The sequence below is a fragment of the Platichthys flesus genome, chromosome 7 (assembly GCF_949316205.1).
Source record: "Platichthys flesus chromosome 7, fPlaFle2.1, whole genome shotgun sequence".
Classification (NCBI taxonomy): Eukaryota; Metazoa; Chordata; class Actinopteri; order Pleuronectiformes; family Pleuronectidae; genus Platichthys; species Platichthys flesus.
Window position 1 is genome coordinate 4724952 of NC_084951.1, and position 20412 is coordinate 4745363.

Genomic DNA, 20412 nt, shown 5'->3' on the forward strand with positions numbered 1-20412 from the left:
ACGGTCCCCATCGCGTGATGATTACCAGAACACACACACACACACACACACACACACACACGTACGTAATTTGGGGCTGCTGTGGCTGAGGGGTAGAGTGGTCGTCCTCCAACCTGAAGGTTCGATCCCCAGTCTGACCCATCTGCATGCCGAAGTGTCCTTGGGCAAGATGCTGAACCCTGAATGGCCCCCCATAGAATAACAAAGTGCACTCTATGAATGTGTGTGTGAATGTAAAACTGTACTGTTAAGTGCTTTCAGTGGTCATCAAGACTAGAAAAGCGCTATAGAAGAAAAAGAAAATAAAATTAGAATCTAGTCTTTAAGAAATATATGTTCATTTGTGTTTCCCATGCTTTTGTTGAAAATCACAAGGACCTTCTTGGGAATGAGGAAAAACGGCCTCACAAGGAAAAAGGGCCTTGTGCCCAGCTACTCACATCACCAGCTTCAGTGCAGTAGCTAAAGGTTATTATAGAAATGGTTGTATACACTACATGTCCATTCATAGAAACACATCCTAGAGAAAGACCAGAAATGGTGAAGACAAACTGTCTGGTCTCAGAAACCTCAGCTACCTCAGGTTCCGTGCGCTTTGGCCTTGTCATTACCCATACAAAGGCCTCTCCTGAAAAAACACATCTTTTTACTCCACATTTAGAGTCTCTTCATGTCCACAAACAGTCTCTAAGAACACCCAATGGTTGGACTATGTCATTTGTTTCCAGCTCTAACTATCACACAATCATCAGTCTGGCTCGGTGCCTACCTCCACTGCCGGCTTAAAGAGGGAATAACAATGCTTTTATTGAATTTCTGACAGGTCAAAAAAACCACAAACATCTGACTTTATACTGAATTGAATGGATACAATCGACAGTGATGAAAACATGACACACTGGATGAACACGCTAACATGGCAATGAGGAGAGAGCTCCTCAGTTGTTGGTATATTTATGATGTCAAACATGATGCACGAAAAACGTGAGGGACAAGCTCCTACACTGGCAATGGGAAAGTGTGTTTATTCACACACCCACTTAATTTAGGTGTTAAAGAGTTAAGTGCGAAAGGGAATCTGGATAACATGACTGATCTTTAACTACGAAGAATATTTATTGTAGAGCACCTACTATCTTTGGCCTTCCAGTTCAGACAGCTACAAGCCATGACCGCTGTAGGGCTAATTTGTGTATTACACCTCTGGCTGCCACAGAAAAACATGCAAATTGGTAAAGCATGGGTCCATTCATGTGTATGTTGATGTTTCAATGAGTTTGCAGTAACTTCCCAGGGAAACAAAAACATCCCCTAAGCCTGCCCTGTTCGTCTTGTTTTTCTAACTCTCCGTCTCTTATTTTCCATACATGTTCTGTTCTGCAGCTACACAAACAGCTGATGTCTCCAAAAGCCACGAAATTACCACAGGCACCGACCACAGTGACAGACCACGGAATGACATTCTCTATTGCATGATGGAAACTTGCTCGGTTCGATTATCATAAAACTATGCTAACCGCTGGGCTGTTATGAATCTGACTGCATTTACATTTGGCTTTCCAACCGCCATATTAGTGGGTAATGATGTCTGCAGCATGAGTGTGTGTGTGTGCGTTTGAATGAGAGAGATTAGGTTTTGTAGTGTTTTAGAGGGTGAGTAATATATAAGCAAGAGACAAAAAGAATAGAGGTAAGGGTAGAAGCGTGTACGTTTTTACTGTATGTCAGAACGGATGGCGAGGGAAGCTCCAGATGTAAGGAAGAGATGACTAGCACTTAACCACAACTGAATGAGCATGGTCATCTAGCAACCAGCCTGCATAACACTAATTATAGGGAGAGCCTGTGACTGGGAGCAATTGACTCACCAATATTTTCGACAACTAAGTAACTGAGTGATGGAATAAATAGCAAACATCAGCACATGAGGAAATGGATTTCAGGAGGAGAGAGGAAGAAACAGCACCAGGACTTGTCTGATCGTTCTCATACACTTCTTCCTAGAAAATGTCCTGAAACATGACCCAAAACAGGAAGACACAGCACTGTGAGGGTCCAAACATTGTTGGACAGGAACATGGTTCATTTGTATGTGCTCTGTGACGCCAGCTGGCTTGTCCTATAGCTGTGGCCTTGGTCCCAGCGGACGTTGACCCCAGACTGTGTAGAAAACAAGAGAGACTCTGCCTAAAAAGTTGTCACCAGAAATTCCCTAATGTCTAATGTGAAAAAAAACCTTAATGAGTGAAAGACGGGAAGATAAAATGGTTTCACTGCACTCTCTCCTCAGAAGTCTGTTTGAGTGATGCGAGACAAGCATAACTCTAAAGGCTTTTTATCCTATGCTTACAACAGACTAATGAGCCTGTCAGAAAATACAACTTTGAAGGTAAAACTTAAGTGGGAAACCGACATTGATTATGCCTTTGAGGACTCTGAATGGAAGAAGATTTGTAGTAGCTCTCAATCATTCTCCTATAACAGCCGACACAAATTATTACAGTTTAATCTTATACACAGGGTTTACTTGACTCCTCATCGTCTCCATAAGATAAGTAGTAACTACTCTGAATTCTGCCCTAGGTGTAAGACTGAAATAGGATCCCTTCTCCACATGTTCTGGACGTGTGATTGTTTGGAGCAGTACTGGAGCTCTATCTTTGACATTGTTAAAAGAATTGTAGGGGTGGAAATCCCGGCCAACCCACGGCTGACACTATTGGGGGACCTGTTGATTTTACCAATTAATATGAGAGTCAACACTCGTTTTATCAGATTAGCCCTGATTGCAGCTAATAAATGCATAGCTATCAACTGGAAAAGTGAGGACCCCCCTGGTGTTTCCTTGTGGCTTAAAGAGCTCTCATCATATTTACCATCAGAAAAGATTTTATGTGGTCTCAGGGGGAGGCCATCAGTTTTTGATAAGTGTTGGGGAGGATTTGTGGCATTCCTACACAGTGGAGCTGCTCCTGGGCGTGACACGGGTGGTCAACATTGAGATAGGACTGGATACACTGAATGGGACTGTTGTTATGTTGTTACATTGTGTGTGATCTGGATTTTTCTTATGGTTTATTTTTGTTTATTTATTTAATGTATTTTTTTTAATTAATTTTTTTTTTTTTTTTTTTTTTTTTTTTTAATTTTATCTTTTTTGTTTTGATTTGTCAGTATTATCTTCGCTGATGTTGTTGTTATTTTATTTTATTTTTTATTTATTTATTTATTTTTTTTGTTGCTGTGGTTATTGTTGTTGTCCTTTTTCGTTCCACTCTGGCCCATGGGGTGGGGGTGGGGGGGGGGGGGGGGGGGCAGGGATTTGATGCCCTGTATCACTGTTGTTTGTTTGAAAAATTGAAATAAATAAATTGTTCAAAAAAAAAAAGAAGTCTGTTTGAGCTTAAAGAAAATACACTGATCTTGTGCTTTGTTCAAATAGCTGCTTGTTTTATTGGTTGGAAACTTCTTGAGAGGTTTGAATATGGCATGCTTTCCCTTTAAGTATGATAAAAGAGAATAACATGCTCGTCAGACAGTGATGTTCAGGATACGTCCACACCAAGACATTTTCTTTTTAGAATTTCAAGCTAGAAAAACATTTTAGCCCTGTATCAGATATAATCTCTGCCTGTGATAACACACCTATAGACATGTCACATGACAGTGTAAACAGGAGCTGGATTGTCGACCCGGCAGTTGGTTGATTAGTTGCATAAAATACTATGAGGAGCAGTAATGGTGAAAAGCAAGATTTCTTTGCTTGGACCGATGATGAGGTTACTGACAGTCTGAAAGTGTTAGCAATGCTTATAGTTCAGAATTAATGTTGTATTCATCACTGATATTCGAGTCATGATGGATAAGTTCCAATCAGGAAGCAAATGTAGGCGATGCAACCCCTCAGGGTTCAAATTAAACTAGGACAGTATTTTTTTTTGGAGCTTAAGAACTCCGGAGTTGTGTGAACACAGCAAAAGTAAGTGGTATTATGGTGGGTATTGCCTCAGGGACACACAGTTGAGGACAACTTTTAGAAGAATGAAAAACATCAAAACGAAGGAAATTGAGAACAATTACTTTAATAAGCATGCAGATATATCCGGCCTTCACAGGGTGAACAACAATCTGTGTACTGCTGGAGAGTATTCAGTATGTTGCTCTGGAAAAAAGTCAAGGTCCTTGCTAAAAAAAGTATATTCAATCTGTCAATGTCTGATAAAGATTTGTGTTTCATTAACACCTGGAAGAGTCACCTTCACCCCAAGCAGAGGGACAAAGACCAGTTGGGACTTCGTGGCAAGTAAGTCAGCGTTTCATTGTCTACTGGAGGGATGAGCACGAAGCAGTGAAGCATTGCACAACAGGAAACGTGTGAGAGCGTCAGAAAAACAAACAAACATGCTCAGCTTGAGTGTTTGCATCTGACTGTGTGTGTGTGTGTCTGTGTGACTAGCAGGGTAAACCTGTCTTTAGGGTGACCTTTGCTCATCTATTTCTGGACACTTGGACGTGCCTCTTTGCCAATGATCATAAGCCATTTTTCAAACATGAACTCCACTAAATGTCCGTACAATTGGATCCTGACTGTTATTTAAGTTTGTCTTCCACATATGCAGAACGCAGCTGGAGATTCTCCAGTCAGATGTGTTCACAACAGAAACATCTCTGGAGCCTTCAGGTGAGGTGTGACACAGCATGCAGAGGCAGGACATAACGTATAAATTCTGCTACAGACGCTAGGTGGCATTGGTGTCGGTGTGTATTACCAAAAGCTTTCAAATCTTGTTTTATTTCCAAGAGACATATCTTTGTCTGCATCTTCTACATGGATGAAACATTTTTATCCTGACATATGTGTATCCCTCATCCTGACAAATTCGTGTCTGCCGTGTGCTCAAAAAGGCCAACTTAGAAGCATCTTAACCCTGATAGCTGTGGCTACACAACAGGCTTTTTAGAATTATTGTAACACTAAACACTCCATTATGTTAGGTGTTTAGCAAACATTCTTTACCTTAATAGTAGTTTGGGAGAACAAACAATGCTGGGCTCAACATCAGGATGACTGTCGATGGCTAACATTTGTTTGTTTCAAATTCCGTGCATAATAGTAATTATGAGAGGAAAGGCATACTCATGGGCAAATTACAGAAAAATTCAGGGAATGGGGTTGGAAGCTAAAAAATAGGGTGGGGACTGGGGTGTTCAATCTCTGCCTACATGGTCTCAAAATGCAACATGACAAGTGAGCTGTTGGGCAGTGTTCACACTAGACTCAGTGCTCGTGGAACCACATTTGTGAATGCGCAGCAGTAATGCTTGCTCACGAGTATGCCTTTGCACTCACGGATACTCTTCTATGCACTTGCATCTGAGGGTATGATTTTTACATGTGCACATTTTATGCCAAAACTATCACTCATTAGCAACCAGCTCAGATTGGACCAAAGTGGTGTATCAACTGGCAAACCAGCAGAAACCAGCACTGCCATTCATAGAGCCAAGCCGCTACATCTTAGTTCTCATTATCACTTCACCTAGAAAGAAATATTACGTAAAGAAAAGATGGCAAGTGCAATCCTAACAAAATGAAGGTCCCTTTCATTACATTTATTTTCTCATAGTTACTGTTTTTGAACACTTCACGCTTGATTTGACTGAAGCATCTTCCTTGAGGCTTCTGGTTGAATAACAATCCAACCTCATTTAATTGTATAACCAGCTTGTGTGAGTTAGATTATGTGTGTGGGACACAAGCCTCGGCCCATCACCCCACTGGAACACCCCTGTTCAGTTTTTAAGTCAATAAAATCAAAACAGAAGGGTTCAAAAGGTTATCAGCCACTCCCCCTCAGGACTGATTTAGGGAGCTCCAAAGACAGCTAATGAAGACAGAGAGACAAGCACCAGAGCACTAGACGTCACACGATTCAACCTTTAAAGGGCCCATATTTTACACCTTTCTGGGATATCATTTGAGGTACGGGTTCCCTTAAGATGACATATCAGTGGTTTAAAGTAAAAAAGGTGTTTCTGAACGTTAAGTTACGCCGTCCTCCTGTTTGTTAAAGTTTGAGCAGGACAGTCTGCAAATGTAGGAGTTATGTCCAGAGTTGCAGTATGGAGTTTCACAACACAGTTTCAATGCCGAGAAACATAGACGTTAGCTCTGACACGGACCACAAATCTATAATTTAACTATGCCACAGACCATTCCCCACAACTGACTCAACACCTCTCCTTCTCCACCTGCACAAGAATCATGTCAAACAGTACAGACAGTCTACGGATCAGAGCCACAAAAGCAGAGTTGAGTGTTCCAAAAAAATTAACTAATAAACATTGCAAGAGGGTTTGGCCGGTGGTTGAACATATGGTAAAGAATTACAGATTAATCTGGAAGGAGGTAGGAGCTGCTGCAACAACTTAACATCTGGATATGAAATGACCTATATATGGATATGAGTTTTTGGTCGTATAGCAGAGACCAACACAAAGTGCTCTGCACTTGTCAGCCCTGGTCACGCTGCTCATTTCGTACAGAAAACAGCTCTTGGCCGCAGGAGAACTCGACTGACATGCATGACTGAGTGTCTGGACTAGAGGGGTTATGCAACCGTTATATGCACTAGGGTCTAGTCGACTGCAAAAACAACCATTGAACCATAAGCAGACAGTTATTATAGCATCTAGCTCCATCTTTGTGTGCCATCCCCCACCTCCATCGTTTGCTGCACTCTTCCACCCCCTCCTCCAACTCGCTGCCCATCACTGTCTGTGTCTGTGGCCTCAGGAAACACACACATCCATGCACAATTACACCCAAGGGTGGGATGGGGAGGGGACAAATTAAATCCTGTCTCATGTGCATGGGCATCTGGGCATGCATGAATGTCAGCCTCCTCTGTTTCTCTGGGTGTGAGGCATGAACAGAGATTTGACTGAGGAGGTAATCAGTGGAGAGCAGGTGGCCGAGTCGTCCCTCTGGAGAACTGAGCCCAGCGGTTAAGGAAACACGTATTATAACATCTGCCATGTGCCCATGTCAGCCAAATAGAAAATGTTACAAAAATCCATTGCAGCATTGACAAGATTGTAAAGGTAGCACATCACCATCAGTGACAAGCAGAGAACTTCCTATTCTCTCCAGGGATATGCCGATCCTAGAGCGTTTGAAAGACCCTGTAGAAAAGATTTCAAGTGTATTTAAGATTTATTTTTCAAATTAAAAGATTATTCTTTTACAAAATGTTAATATAAAGTTTGTACTTTTTTTAAAGGGTATATTGATGAACTGAGGTTTTAGTTGAGGAAATCTGATTGTGTCTGTTTTATTTCACATATAACAAGTAAAGGATGTTGGCTGGAAATTTTTCTCCCTGTACCGGATAACTAGCATGACGCCTTACAAGCACCAAGATTTACAGTACCCGTAGAGGTTCTGACATCGCTGAGCCTCTAGAGGGAGAAACACCTCTGACCCAGAAAAGACATTCTGCTGATCATGTGTAGCTCTGTGATGTTAATCTCCAAAGTGATCTGCAGGTGTGAATTGAGATCTGTCTTTAAATATGTTTGGATCAGTAGTTGGCACACACACACACACGCGCGCACACACACGCGCGCACGCACGCACGCACACAAAGATCCACTACTGCATGACGCAGACATCTACACAGTCATACAAAAATATCCACTACTGCATGACGCAGACATCTCAACAGTCATACAAAAAGATCCACTACTGCATGACGTACACATCTCCACAGTCATATGAACACGTAAGCTGCTCTATGCTTCAACACTGAAGCCTGAAGGCAAACATTCATGTACAGAGATAAAGCCCCCCCACCCTTCAACGTGGTGATGAATACATTCCAGGAGCATGCAGGCGTGGACGCAATCACATACTCCTGCTCTCTACCATGGCTGCTGTCCCCTGCCCCCCTACCCCACATACAAACATGCAAGCACACACACTTGTAGAAGTGTATGCATTGCGTTGCACTGTTGGCTTGGATACAGGGAGTGTTTTACTTAGGTACTTACTTCCACACACACGCATGCACATACATACACACACAGTTGCTTGCACTCACAAGTACAAACACAGTAACACATATGACTCATTCTTCCACTATTAACCCTTTATAAACCCTGATGAGCTGCACAATGACAGAGGGGTGCTACTGATAGTCTAAAAAGTGAGTTTCTTTTTGTTTTAGCAAAAAGCCTGAGGTGAAATGAACTTAAACATACAAGCTTAAAAACACAAGTGAAATGTCACGTGTCATCAGACTTTGTTAAAATCTCAATCCTACAGTTATATGAGAAACAATACATGCACTCTGACAGGCTGCCGCACAGCCTCTAACCCCCGTTTCAGCTGATGGATTGAAAATAGTCCAGGAGCAGTGGTGGCAAATGTTAAAATCATAACCAGTATTTTTAGATTTTGCATACCATGTCAAGGACAAGGAAGCATGGGCAGAGACAGAGAAATGGACAATAGCTGCCTGCGTTATAATCCAAATTTCAAGTGTCACACAGAGGACGTAATGCTCCTCCTCTTGCTATCATCCTCAACCTATGAACTGATAAAAAGGCAACACAAGGGAACAAAAGAGTAAACCACTAGAGAAATACTGACAAAGATAATAAAGTCAAAACAGCTCTCTCAAGTGTAAAGTCTGATGTTGCTGTCAGAGCAAGGAGCCCTTCTACCTTTTTTAGAACACAGACAAAACCTGAAATCTGCACAGTTCAGACACGGTGATCTGGTTAAACAGGAGTGAAGGTAACGTTTACTTACGTGATGTGTGCAGGCTGTGTGATCCCTAAACTGAGTCTTTGGAGCACAGGACTAAAAGAAGCGGGTAGGATTCTGTGGAACAAGCCCCTGTATGTGTGGTGAGCTCTTTCGTTTCAGCGAGCTAAACAAACACTAACCTGAGCGTCTCCCAGCTCCTTAGTCTAATATGCTCCCCTCCCTCCCCTCCCACTCCTGAGGAGGACTCCACCCCCCTCTGCAGGAAGAGAGTTGGGAGAACAGGAAGCAGGAGTCTTTTCTCGATAATCACATGACCTTCTCAACTCTTTCATTACGCCTTCTTTCTTATGAAGTTGCCAGAAGCTGTGCCAGTGGCACAAGAAATTCAGGAAATGCAACAAGATTTTTTAAAGCCACCTGATGTGCTTGTATGTGAAAAGACAGGAAAGTATAGTAAAGTGATGATCATGATTAAAACGCTCAATGTTGACACATATTAGAGATTATTAATCAAGGGTAGGGTTGGTAAGTTAGGTGTGAAACACTAAAATCAAATCCTGAAAGCCATCAATAAATAAAGTAGTCTAAAAAACAAAATGGTGCCTTCTGTGGCCCTTGCAGGACTATAATAAACACGATCAATAAGTTCATTTGGCTGGCGTTCCTTTATGACACTTACCGATTTGCCTGCCTGTGTTCTCACTGCACATGATCAGTACACCGCTGAGGCAGAGACAATAGCCAGAAGTTAGAGTCATGGAAAAGTCGGCTTCTGTCAGTTGTCAGTCAGTTCACAATGATGTGTTTTGGGGGTAAAGCTTTGTTGAGAGGGCAGAGAGGGTGGGTATGTATCAGTTGCATCTTTTCAAAGTAGGGCCTGCCCTTGAGTTCTTATCAAGGATTACCAACCCCAGCTTTAAACAGTGTTTTGGGTATTGTTAAGATTTTACACTGATTACATTTATCAGTGTCTGTAATGCACACTGTGACTTTCATCCCAAGGCTGAGTTGCAAAACAAATATTATGTCTTAATCCAAAAACACTGCGGCTACAAATACTGAAAACATCAAATGAATCATTCTTCTCCTCATGTGGCCTTTTTCTGGCAAAGAACCGTTTTCAAAAATGCTGTTCTCATGTTTGACACTATATCCTATGAATACAGCATGACTAGACATAAAGAGCGGCAATGATTGGAAGATTATGTTGATTGAACAAAAATACAAAACAAACAATTTCTCCAGCTTCTAAAATGCAGCTTGAAGCCATTCATAGCATTAAATTGTTTTGCTTGATGGTAAATGTTATTATGTGTAAGTTTTAGACTCTCTGAGATACTGAAAATGATTGTTACTCACAGGAAAACATATTCCCTTATGAGATATTACAGCTGTGTTTGAGTATATACACAATATAAGAAGGAAGAAAAACATAGTTTTACTATTTAGTGGGTTTACACACTCCTTGACCATGATCATTCCTACAAACACTATATGTAGCATGAAACTCCCACCTCATTATCAGTCATTGTAATGGGTGCTCTTCTTTTCATAATAGGAGTGTTAATGCAACACAAAGTCGTCTGGAATTTTGGAATGTTTTTTAACTGAACTTAACTTTTGCCATAACACATTACAAGATCATGCAGTAGCAGGAGAAAGTAGATACATGCTGATAACTGTTCAGGTGGGTTCAGCTTCTCCTATAAGACTATATCAGCAAATGCACTTGTCTGCATTCCTATCAGTGCTTTACCCACACCCTGCACAAAGAGGCTCAGCTACCCTTCCTCCTTGTCTCCAAACACACACAGCCGTGCTTATTTAAAGCAGTCTGCAAGGGCGGAGTGCACCAAACCAACTTGTGGCGTGCACACACACAACGCACACGTGTAGACAAATCGGCCATAGAAATCAGGCACCACAGCCACATTCTAGAGACTAACACAAACACATGCAGTGGTCAGTCATTATCCGGAGGCTGCAGCAGGGAGCGGACTTCCACTTAAGCCCCTCACTGTGGAGGAAAAGCAAGTGGCTGCTCTCAACTCCAAAACACACAGCAGGAGCCAATAGGATAAGACAATAATTAATTCAGCTGGGTAAACAAACTCCAACACCTTCTCTACCTCCACTTCTTTCCTTCCCTCCTTTCTTAACTTCCTTCCTTCGAAAGACTAGGCCTGGCTGACAATCAGCTTTTTCTTCCTCCTCTCATTTTTCCTTTTTCCCCACCTTTTGTGTCATTCCTCTCTTCAGCTTTCTCCCGTCTGCTCAATCTTATGAAAGCTACACCATCTCTGTGCCAGGGGGAAATACTTTCAACATAATACCCTGTGAGCATCCCAGCCGCCCCTCTGGCAGAGGTAACGCACCCCCATGAGAACACACACCGTCTCTCAGTGACATAGAGGAGACAGGTGGATTAAGAGTATTAGTGAATGTGGGGCTTTCTCATTTGGCCAAATACTCTATGATCCATGATGCACACTCACAGGTTAATTCACCCACACAATGATGAGTCCATATGCAGACAACCCACTGGATGTTTACTAAACACACACATACACACACCATTAGCTCTCTTCAGATTTCTCAGTTTTAATTCATCAGCTAGTAATGTCTTTTTATAGTGGCCTCTAAAAGTAGATGAGGTGTACAGTTACTGCAGCTCCAGCTCCTTTCTCTCACACCAAAAATCACAAGCTCCGTCACTTGTTGCAGCCCCACACACACACACAAGTGCACGCACACATTCTACTAATGCAGGGACTTATATCTCACATTACTGCTCAGATTCCAGCCTGGCACGCCCCAGCACGCCATGTCTCTGTCACCCTGCGACCCGGTTTGGTGCAGATACTCAACGGCACGCACTGGAATCAGTCTCCTTAGAAAGTCAGGCTGAGCAGAGCAAGAACGATCTGGAGCAGCGAATATGAACTTAACAAAACTTCTCAAACAGTAATGACACAGGTGACAAGCACAAGCTGTTGAGCTTTGGTCTTAACACTTATTTGCTCAGATTAGCAATTGGTGTCCTGGGAGTATCTCCCCAGTTTATAACAGGTGGCCGTTAAAATTCAAATTTGTAGGAGGGACTTGTTATCAGGCCTGGTTGCACTGACTCAGTGTATGTTGACATTTAAATACTCAATCATGCTGCAAACAGACCAAGCAAATATTTGGGGCTTGTTGGATCTTTACTGGTTCTTTAGGGCAGCACGTGACAAGTTGGATACTGGATACTGCCAGTACGGTGAAATATTTTTTTCCCACACATGCTGTATTTGTCTAGATATCCTCCTTTTCTATTCAAAGTCTTTCTGCACAACAGGGACACACAAACAGGGATTAAAACCTGTTTGTATGAGCTCTCTAGTTAGAAGGCTAGTGGGTCAGGTGTAGGGGAGCAGGGTTAATAATGGTTACCCAGAAGCATAGTGCTAAATAGCGACCTCTAAATAGCCAGAGGTGCTGACAACAGCCAAAGGGTATAGTCTCTGTCACGTGTACCGAGGAGGCTAGGGCATATGGGCAGAAGAAAAAACAAGGAGGGAAAGATGAAAAGAAGGTCGGCATCCAAACTGCTGTCGTTTGTCTTAGAGGGATGAAGCAGATGGTTGACAGGGAGATCCTCCTAAAATACACAAGGAAAAACACCCATGCTCTTTCCACACACACACACAGAGTGGGTGTGTACGTATTCATGAAACCGATGAACACTCATTGTGACGTATCAAACACACACTTGCAAACTCATCATACCGGATATTGTATTTGTGTCAGTGTTGACTCAGTCTTAAGTGTCTGGTTCCCAGACTCTGTCCCAATTCTGATTACTGACTCAATCTGCACTTGGACTGTTGACACATGCAGCAGCACACAGGTACTACTTCACCAGCCAGACACACACAAATCACATGATGCATTTACAAAAGGGTTTTCTTTATGTTTAGGCCAGATCAGCTGTGAGCTGCATTGAAAACTGAAAGAGATGAAGTGCATCCTACAAGGTCCTCCTCTGTACATTACCTTCGGCCGAGCACATCACTGTCAGTTTGTCTCTGGCTCAGAACTTCAACCAGTAACACAAGACGAGTTACTCGCACGTGAGGAATCTGCATGCGCTTCTCAGCTGCTGACCTCCAGTGCAGTTCAGTAGAAACAGAACCTGACGGGACAAGGAGTCACACTGACCTCAGGGGAGGACACGTGACTGCTACTGTCTAGGATATTTGGGTCAAAGAGGGTTTAAGCATTGTTATACTGTCTGCATCCGCACATAAGAAGGGGTGTACAAGAGCACTCCTGGTGAAATGTTGTACTGATCCAAGAATGGAATGAATTTGACGAGGGACTGTATGGAGGAGGTTTGCTGGTACCCTCTCCTCCACTATTCATCTTTAAAAGAAAACAATGCCAACATACAGAGCAGTTATAGAACATGTCTGTGGTGTCTGCACCGAACCACACACATATCCTGAAACAAGAAACGCAAAGGCCACTCTTTAAAAGTGAGGAATCACAATATGGGTTTATAATAAGAGGATGAAACCCTGAAGGATGTAATGCGTCTGTTCTGCATGTGGGTCAAACCTCATCTGCACAATTACTCTATCAGGCTACAGTGTTACAGTTATTTACAGCTGAAGACTCATACTAGCCTCAGATATATATAACCGCATATATTTTTGCAGAAAACAAGGCCTATGAATTTTCATCACTTACACTGTGCATGGACCACGTTTGAACGGCCCAATGGGGAAAACAACATGTAAGATCACAGTGACCACCATTGGCACAAATCAGAAAGCTTTTTAAAGAGCCCAAACCACTGTTTTTTTATATACATCACACGACACAATACGCAATGTTAAAATCTTAGGTTGAGGACAAGCAAAACCAGCAGTCTCCACACTGGAGGCTTCTCTTCTGATCCTGACACACAAGGTTTTAAAGAACCTCAATTCACTGGCCACGTGCACCTCATTGATGACTGATCTTATTGGATAATGAATCAGCTTCACTTGGTCAGAGAATACAACACACACACAAGCAAAATAAAGAAACACAGGAAACACCAAGAAACAGACGTTGAGACATAAACACATGCAAGCATTAAAACATGTGGTTTCTAACTCCGTCCCTGCAACACTGGGAAAAACACTTGGTGTATTTCTGCAACAAGGGCCGCGTGGTTATTTTTCTGTGGCAACGCTTTAGCCAAACTCTTGAATCTTGGGTAGCTCAACTGAAACAGCACTCATTGTCTGCTCTTCAGAAAAACATGCATTTAGATGTGTAAAATCTGAGCGTGGCCTGTCTGCACTGCTGCACAGGAAAACATTATTCTGCAACAGTGATGTTGGCTGTTATATTACAGGCAACAGCTAGTGGAGCACAGTCTGGCCCACACTATTATTTGCTGGCATTCATCAGGATTGATGGTATGTAGGTTTGGTAGGAACTTTTTTTTATTTTGCAGCTAATCACAGGTTTGCTACTTGCATGAGCCGAGAGAAAACAGAACAGTGGCTGCAGTGGTAGGTTAGACTATTACTGCAGGATGAAGTAACAGACAAGATTAAATGTTCCTGTGTTGCCTGTGTGGCAGCTTATTCGAGCACAGACTGTAAATTACCACCGCTGACATCAACCATACGTCTTAATTTCCCTCAGTTTTTCCCAAGACGGCTCAACTCACAAGGCCTCACCACCGCCGAGATCAGAATACTGATAATCCAACAAAAAAGCATGGACAGTCAGAGAGACACTGTGAGAGCAGACGTCATGAACCAAACTTGAAACATGGTGACTGACTAACAAATAGCTATAGAGTTACTGTACGATTCTCTGCATACATACCAGTACAAGCATACATCTTATTATGCTATTACACTAATGCATTTGGGTTTGCCACAAAAACAAAACATTGTTGGAATCGTTATTAAGAAGTGAAAGATAACATATCTTTCACAAGGTAAAGTCAACAACAACTGCTTGGTGTTGGGCTGCAACAAACTCTGCGTTTTCTTATTAATTCATTTATACACCTTATCTATTACATGCTATGAAATAGTGAAAAATATACACCACAATTTAGGGCCCATGGAGAACTCCTAAAGGCCCTAAATATAACTACTATATTTGTTATTTCTTAAAATCCTCTCCATGTACCGATGGCCATAAATTAATAAAGGCCCTCGCCAGACTGTAATGTAAACAAAACAGTGGAACAAAATTACGTTTGTCAGGACAAAATGTATGCAAAATGTGCAAATAAATAAATTATTATTCCAAAAGACACAATACAAACACTTCAAAAAGACAATAAAGATTCACTGCAAGAGACAAGTGCTATGATAAAAAAGTTCAAAAAAAGAACTTTGTTTAATTATATTAAATTATTTAAAATAAAAATTTTAATGATAACTTTCATATTATTTTTCCCGCCAGCTCTGCAAAGATGCTGATTGAGCCAATTTGGGCTCCTGAAAAGACTTAAGGCTCCGTTACTAGTGGAACAGAATCCACCAACATCTTCCAGGTACATTACATAAGCTGGAGCCATTCTCCTGCTTTGATACCGCTGATGTAAAAGTACACGTCCCCTGGACAGGACACTGGTGGGCTGCGGTGAGCCCCTGTCTTGTGGTGGGTATGAACTTAAAACCCCCGTAAGCTGTTTTACAGACACCCCCAACCTATACACTTCCTCCCATTTAATGTCCCCCCTTGTCTTAATGAAGGAAAAAAGTCTGAGCAGATTCTACAAAAGACAAATGTAAAGAACAGTAGGCGCTTCTGCGCCACTGCTAAATGCTCCGCGTCATCATGACCTGTTATTTACGTTTCGTAAGTCATATGGTTTTCCCATTGAAATATAAGAAAGAGATTCAGAGTTACAGCCAGTGTCAGCCGACTGTTTTTCTTGTTTTCGAGAGAGGAATACTTTCTCCCAAAGGGGCCTATACAAAAAGACCCCTGCTGTGTACGCTAACTTTCCTGGGCTGCAGGATGCACATTCCTGGACTGAGAATGATTAAGAGAAGAAAATTACAGGTTGTTGTGTTTGCTGCTGTTGCCGAAGGTGAACAGTTGTTGCATGTTGGTTACAGTCCTTGGGGAGTACGAGCCAATTATTTAACCAACATACTTTGGCTAGTCTCCTTTTCCCACACTTTTGTTTATATCCAGGTATCCAGAAGGGCTATAGCTTTAGCAGAATGTATTTCATGCACAATCAATCAAAAGAAATGGGGTAATCAACTCAAATTATCAGGGTAGGTTTAGGTCAAAGAAGCTCACCTTTGACCTCCAGATTACATAGAAGGGAAAACACAAGTTTCCTGCAGGATTCAGTCATTTTATCACCCACAGGTCTGAAAAGCGTAAAGATTCTATTTTCAATGTGACTCAAGACTCAACTTGCTAATAAAAGGAAAAGGAAAACCCGGAAAAGAGGTGATTCAACATCAGAGCCCTAGCTTCCTGCTCTGACAGAGAAAGAGGAACTGGGTGTAAATACAAATACAGCCAAGCAGTGTGAAGCCTTGTGTGACCTTTAAACCAGACCATACTCATATCCTCTTAGACTCAAGTGGACTTCCTCTTTTTATGCAACAAGTGTGATATTATGTTACCTCACAGCTCTTCTTGGAATCAGAGGGTCCAGCTAAGACCATCCTCGTTTCCCAACATCACCTCCACAGCAGGGTATTCTCTGCAGATTTCAGAGGAAGTGACGAGGTTTCAGGGGAAATTCAGACCTTCAGCGGAAAACAGCCACATGCAAGATAAAAGATGAAAAAAGATACAACTTTATTGAACCCACAGCGTGGAAATTCACTTGTTACAGCAGCAGACAGTAAGAATGAGGCTGACAAGAGAATAAAAAAAGGCAATACTTAGAAGTATATATGCATGTATGGTATACAATATTAATAAGAGTATAAGACGCTGTTAAACACACACACACACACACACACATACACACACAGCCACACACACAGCTTTATGATGTTTATTTTAGAATATTAAAAAATATATTATATGGGTATAAATTAACAACAGCATACAATATGATATGAATATTAAATGGCATGCAAGTACAAATAAGACACGTGAACTTCTGAAAGGGTCACATAATTGGATTAATAGAGTTGTTAGATGTTGGTATAAGATCATCTGCAAGAGGACATTTTCATTAAAAGGGACAGTAAAGTGAATCCACTGCTTTCATGGTTTATATCTCTTTCTCATTCAGTTGAACCTGTGAGCATTATGCTGATGTTACAACAATGTCTTCCACCTGTATATCTCCACATGAGCACCTTGATTCAAACCGGAGCTACTCACCAGTGTCCACAGGTCTGATCCACTCCAGCACAGACGTGTTGATTTCTCTGATCAGACATATGGCGCAGGTACTTGATGATAGCAGCTAACGTTAGCAACCAACAGACACAAGGGTCCACTTTCACCCAACTTTCAACGCTGCCGCGGGTCATACCATTCACCAGCTCCCACTAACACAGTGCAACAGATATGGCGTTGTCGTGTCCAACTCTGAAAAACCTATTACAACCTTTAAACACGTCATTAAGTACGAACATTTAACCGTCATTTCAATGGATAAATAAATTAATTTGAAAAACTGGATTATTTTCAGAGATACTCGGCGCACCCCTTAAGTGTCCCCCCTTTGGTACGGTCAGGTTTGACCTCATTGGTCGGCCTGGACCATTTAAAAGATTCGGAGGACGCCGCGTGCTCGGTACCTTGGCAACCGCGCGAGAATTAGACGACGGAAATAGAATCTGACAAAACAAAAGCATGGACGTTCACCTTTAGTTCAATCAGATATGTACCCTCCTGCTGCTACTGTTGCTACCCACACTACTGTAACCTATACTAATCTGATAGGGACTGAGTATCTATCATCTATATAACATAATACAATATAATATAATATAATACAATATAATATAATGTAATATTAGAATATGAATATGATATAATATGATATAATAATTAAGATACATACATCCAATGTATACCTAACTAATTAGGCATAATTGAAAAAGTGACATTCAGTCACCAATATTACAAATTCTATACTTTATTTAATGGACACAACAAGAGATCAGTGTAATACAATTTTGTTATTATCATAGAGTTGTGCAGTGTAGGTCAGGAAAGAACCCTTTGAATTACGGAACCTGTTCTAGATCAAAGGGTTGATCCAGGATTTTTCTTTAATCACTTCCTTTTATGTTTCAGGATCTAGAGAATTTAAATGCATTGTCATGAGGAGACTGACCCTGAGCAGAGGTATGCACTTTATTTAGTGCCATTCTAGTTATTGATCCTTTCTGAACTTGACATTTATTGTTCAGATGTGATTGTTTGAATTACTGTTATAAAATGTTGAGGATATTCAAGTACTGAGACTTACTTGTTTTAGTTTTTTTTATCACATTATAACAGTAAAGACATCTATACTGAATGGACTGGAATTATTGAGTGTAAAGCATGTTGGACCTTTCAATTCCTTACAATCATCTTTGTTACTACTTTAATAATGCATAATTTCCACTATAATATTCTTATATTTATAGGGATAACATGCCTAATCCAAATAATAAACCAATAAGGAGTCATGCTGATTTATTACAGCATTACTACAGTATCTCTAATAAGGGGAAACAGATTAGGGTATGTAGGAAAACAATCATTTTCAGCCTCATAAAACAATGAAAACCAGAAAACTAGACTTTAATGGTGAGCAGGAGAGTTTTGATTTTGTGTAAAAGCTACACAGAATCCATCTCATTCGTTCTCTCCTTCTCAGAAAGAGAGGCCATAGGAAGGGGTTGACAAAGACAAGCTGGGGATGATCTAATGTTTGGCAACAACCTGCTTTAATTAACTAATTCAAAATGACCTAAGCTCTAAGGAGAGCAGAGTGTTCTCCCCCTCTTTCTCCACGTGTGTGCTGGATGGAACACTTACCACACTTAGCAGTTCCCATGAGGACAGTCATTGTTTTCTGTTCCTCAGAAACCCGAGTGTTACTCCTATACGTTTCTCTCCGAGTTAAAGAGGTGAGGCTAAATGTCCGGGAAGGTGAGTTGATGAGTATACTTGCCACAAATCAAAGTGCTGCTAAAAGCTGCCTGTGAGGTGTTCATAGCACATTAGATAATAACTATGGGTGTTTGGTGGTGGATGCTTAGTCTCCGGTGGTATTAAATGTGAAAAGGAAACCAAACTAAATGAAAAACTGGAAGTTGCAACGTGTAGCAGTGTCTACATCATGCCATTCATGTTAAAAAAACAAGAGCTTATAGAGCTGCATAGAAAAGCAGTGTACAACCAGGGGTAACTAACATTGCATACCATCATGCATTACGCTCACGGCGTTGAAAGGAAAAAAAAACGGCAGAGAGACAAGAGGAGAGAGAGCACTACGTCTCAGTTTTCTCTCATGGTGAATCTACATCTTTTTATTCTCATCAAAAAGATCTAAATCATCAGACCATTACCCCAAGCTCTGTTTAAAAATCCAAAACCCAAAAGGTGTTCATGATAAATGATCCCTCCCTGGGCCACTTGTTATTATTACAATCAACGGCAGGTTTCAGAGCATGTTTAATCAGAGCATGTTTTCTCCCACCATCTTCACTCCGCTAAATACTCAAACACTGCATCCTTTTCTCAAACTGGTAGTTCCCCTCCGGCCCTTCAGTGTCAGGTCGTTTTCAGACGGACAACAGAGATGTGTAGAGAACTCTCTTCCCCCAGCTTCCTCTCAAGAGGCCGCTGCGCTGGCACAGTGGGGGTTCCAGTGCAGCAGGCTGCAATGTTGTCTGCCAAACAAACACAGCTTAAACCTGGCTCAATGTAATTCAGCACAGACCCTGACACATGCTGGTTGCTGAGGTTGTGACACACAGACATTATTTATACTCAGTTTATAAGTATGGATAATTTAAAAACAATACTGCTTTGCTTTTATGAATTAAGCTGTCAAAAGGACCTCTTAACACCTAAGATCTTGTGTTATTATCAGATATTTGGAAAAACACAATATGTATTTAATCAAAGTAACATCGACAAATTCAGAGAAATCAAACAAAGTTGGTGAAGGAGACTTTGTTTTTTTACAAATTTAGGTTTCTGAAATGATAATCTTTCTGAAGCAACAACAGAGGAAGGAAAGTTGAGAGAAACCTTGAGGTAAGACAAAACAAAAGCTGTGGTGTCTGACTGGGATTGTGCCTTTATTTAGCTGAGCCATTTTCAGAAATGAAGTCCATAGAATTGGGACCGGACTTTACCCGCAGTTTGCTTTTTACACATGCACAATGCAGCCGCAGGCTTTCTGCTCAGACGCCCTCACACCAGCAACAATTCTCCGCATTATTGGAGTGAGGTGGAGCAGCCGGGTGCAGGAAGTGGGGTATTAATTCCGCTCTGGAGATCACTTGATTTTCTTGAGAACTCCTGGTAAAAGAGTCATCAACACCCCCACTTGCTTGTGATGTATCCAGCAGAGGCATTCCTAGCTGTGTTCTCACATTGGATTTTCCTGAAATTCTTCTGACTTTAAACCAGGGGGCAAGGCAGAGACA

General features: G+C 41.4%; 1 protein-coding gene across 2 annotated transcripts in view; it reads right to left on the reverse strand.

Annotated features, from left to right (window-relative positions):
- Window positions 1–17259, reverse strand: part of wu:fa11c10 (protein FAM110A) — a 30974-nt gene extending 13715 nt beyond the window's left edge. The window contains exons 1-2 of one of the 2 annotated variants that reach the window (XM_062391740.1): window positions 17135–17259; window positions 16420–16545 (exon numbers count right to left, since the gene is read on the reverse strand). The gene's annotated coding sequence lies outside the window, so the exon portion shown is untranslated. Of the gene's footprint in view, window positions 1–8815; window positions 8928–16419; window positions 16546–17134 lie in introns of those variants that run through there. The other variant, XM_062391741.1, reaches the window with a different exon arrangement.
- Window positions 17260–20412: the final 3153 nt, after the last annotated feature.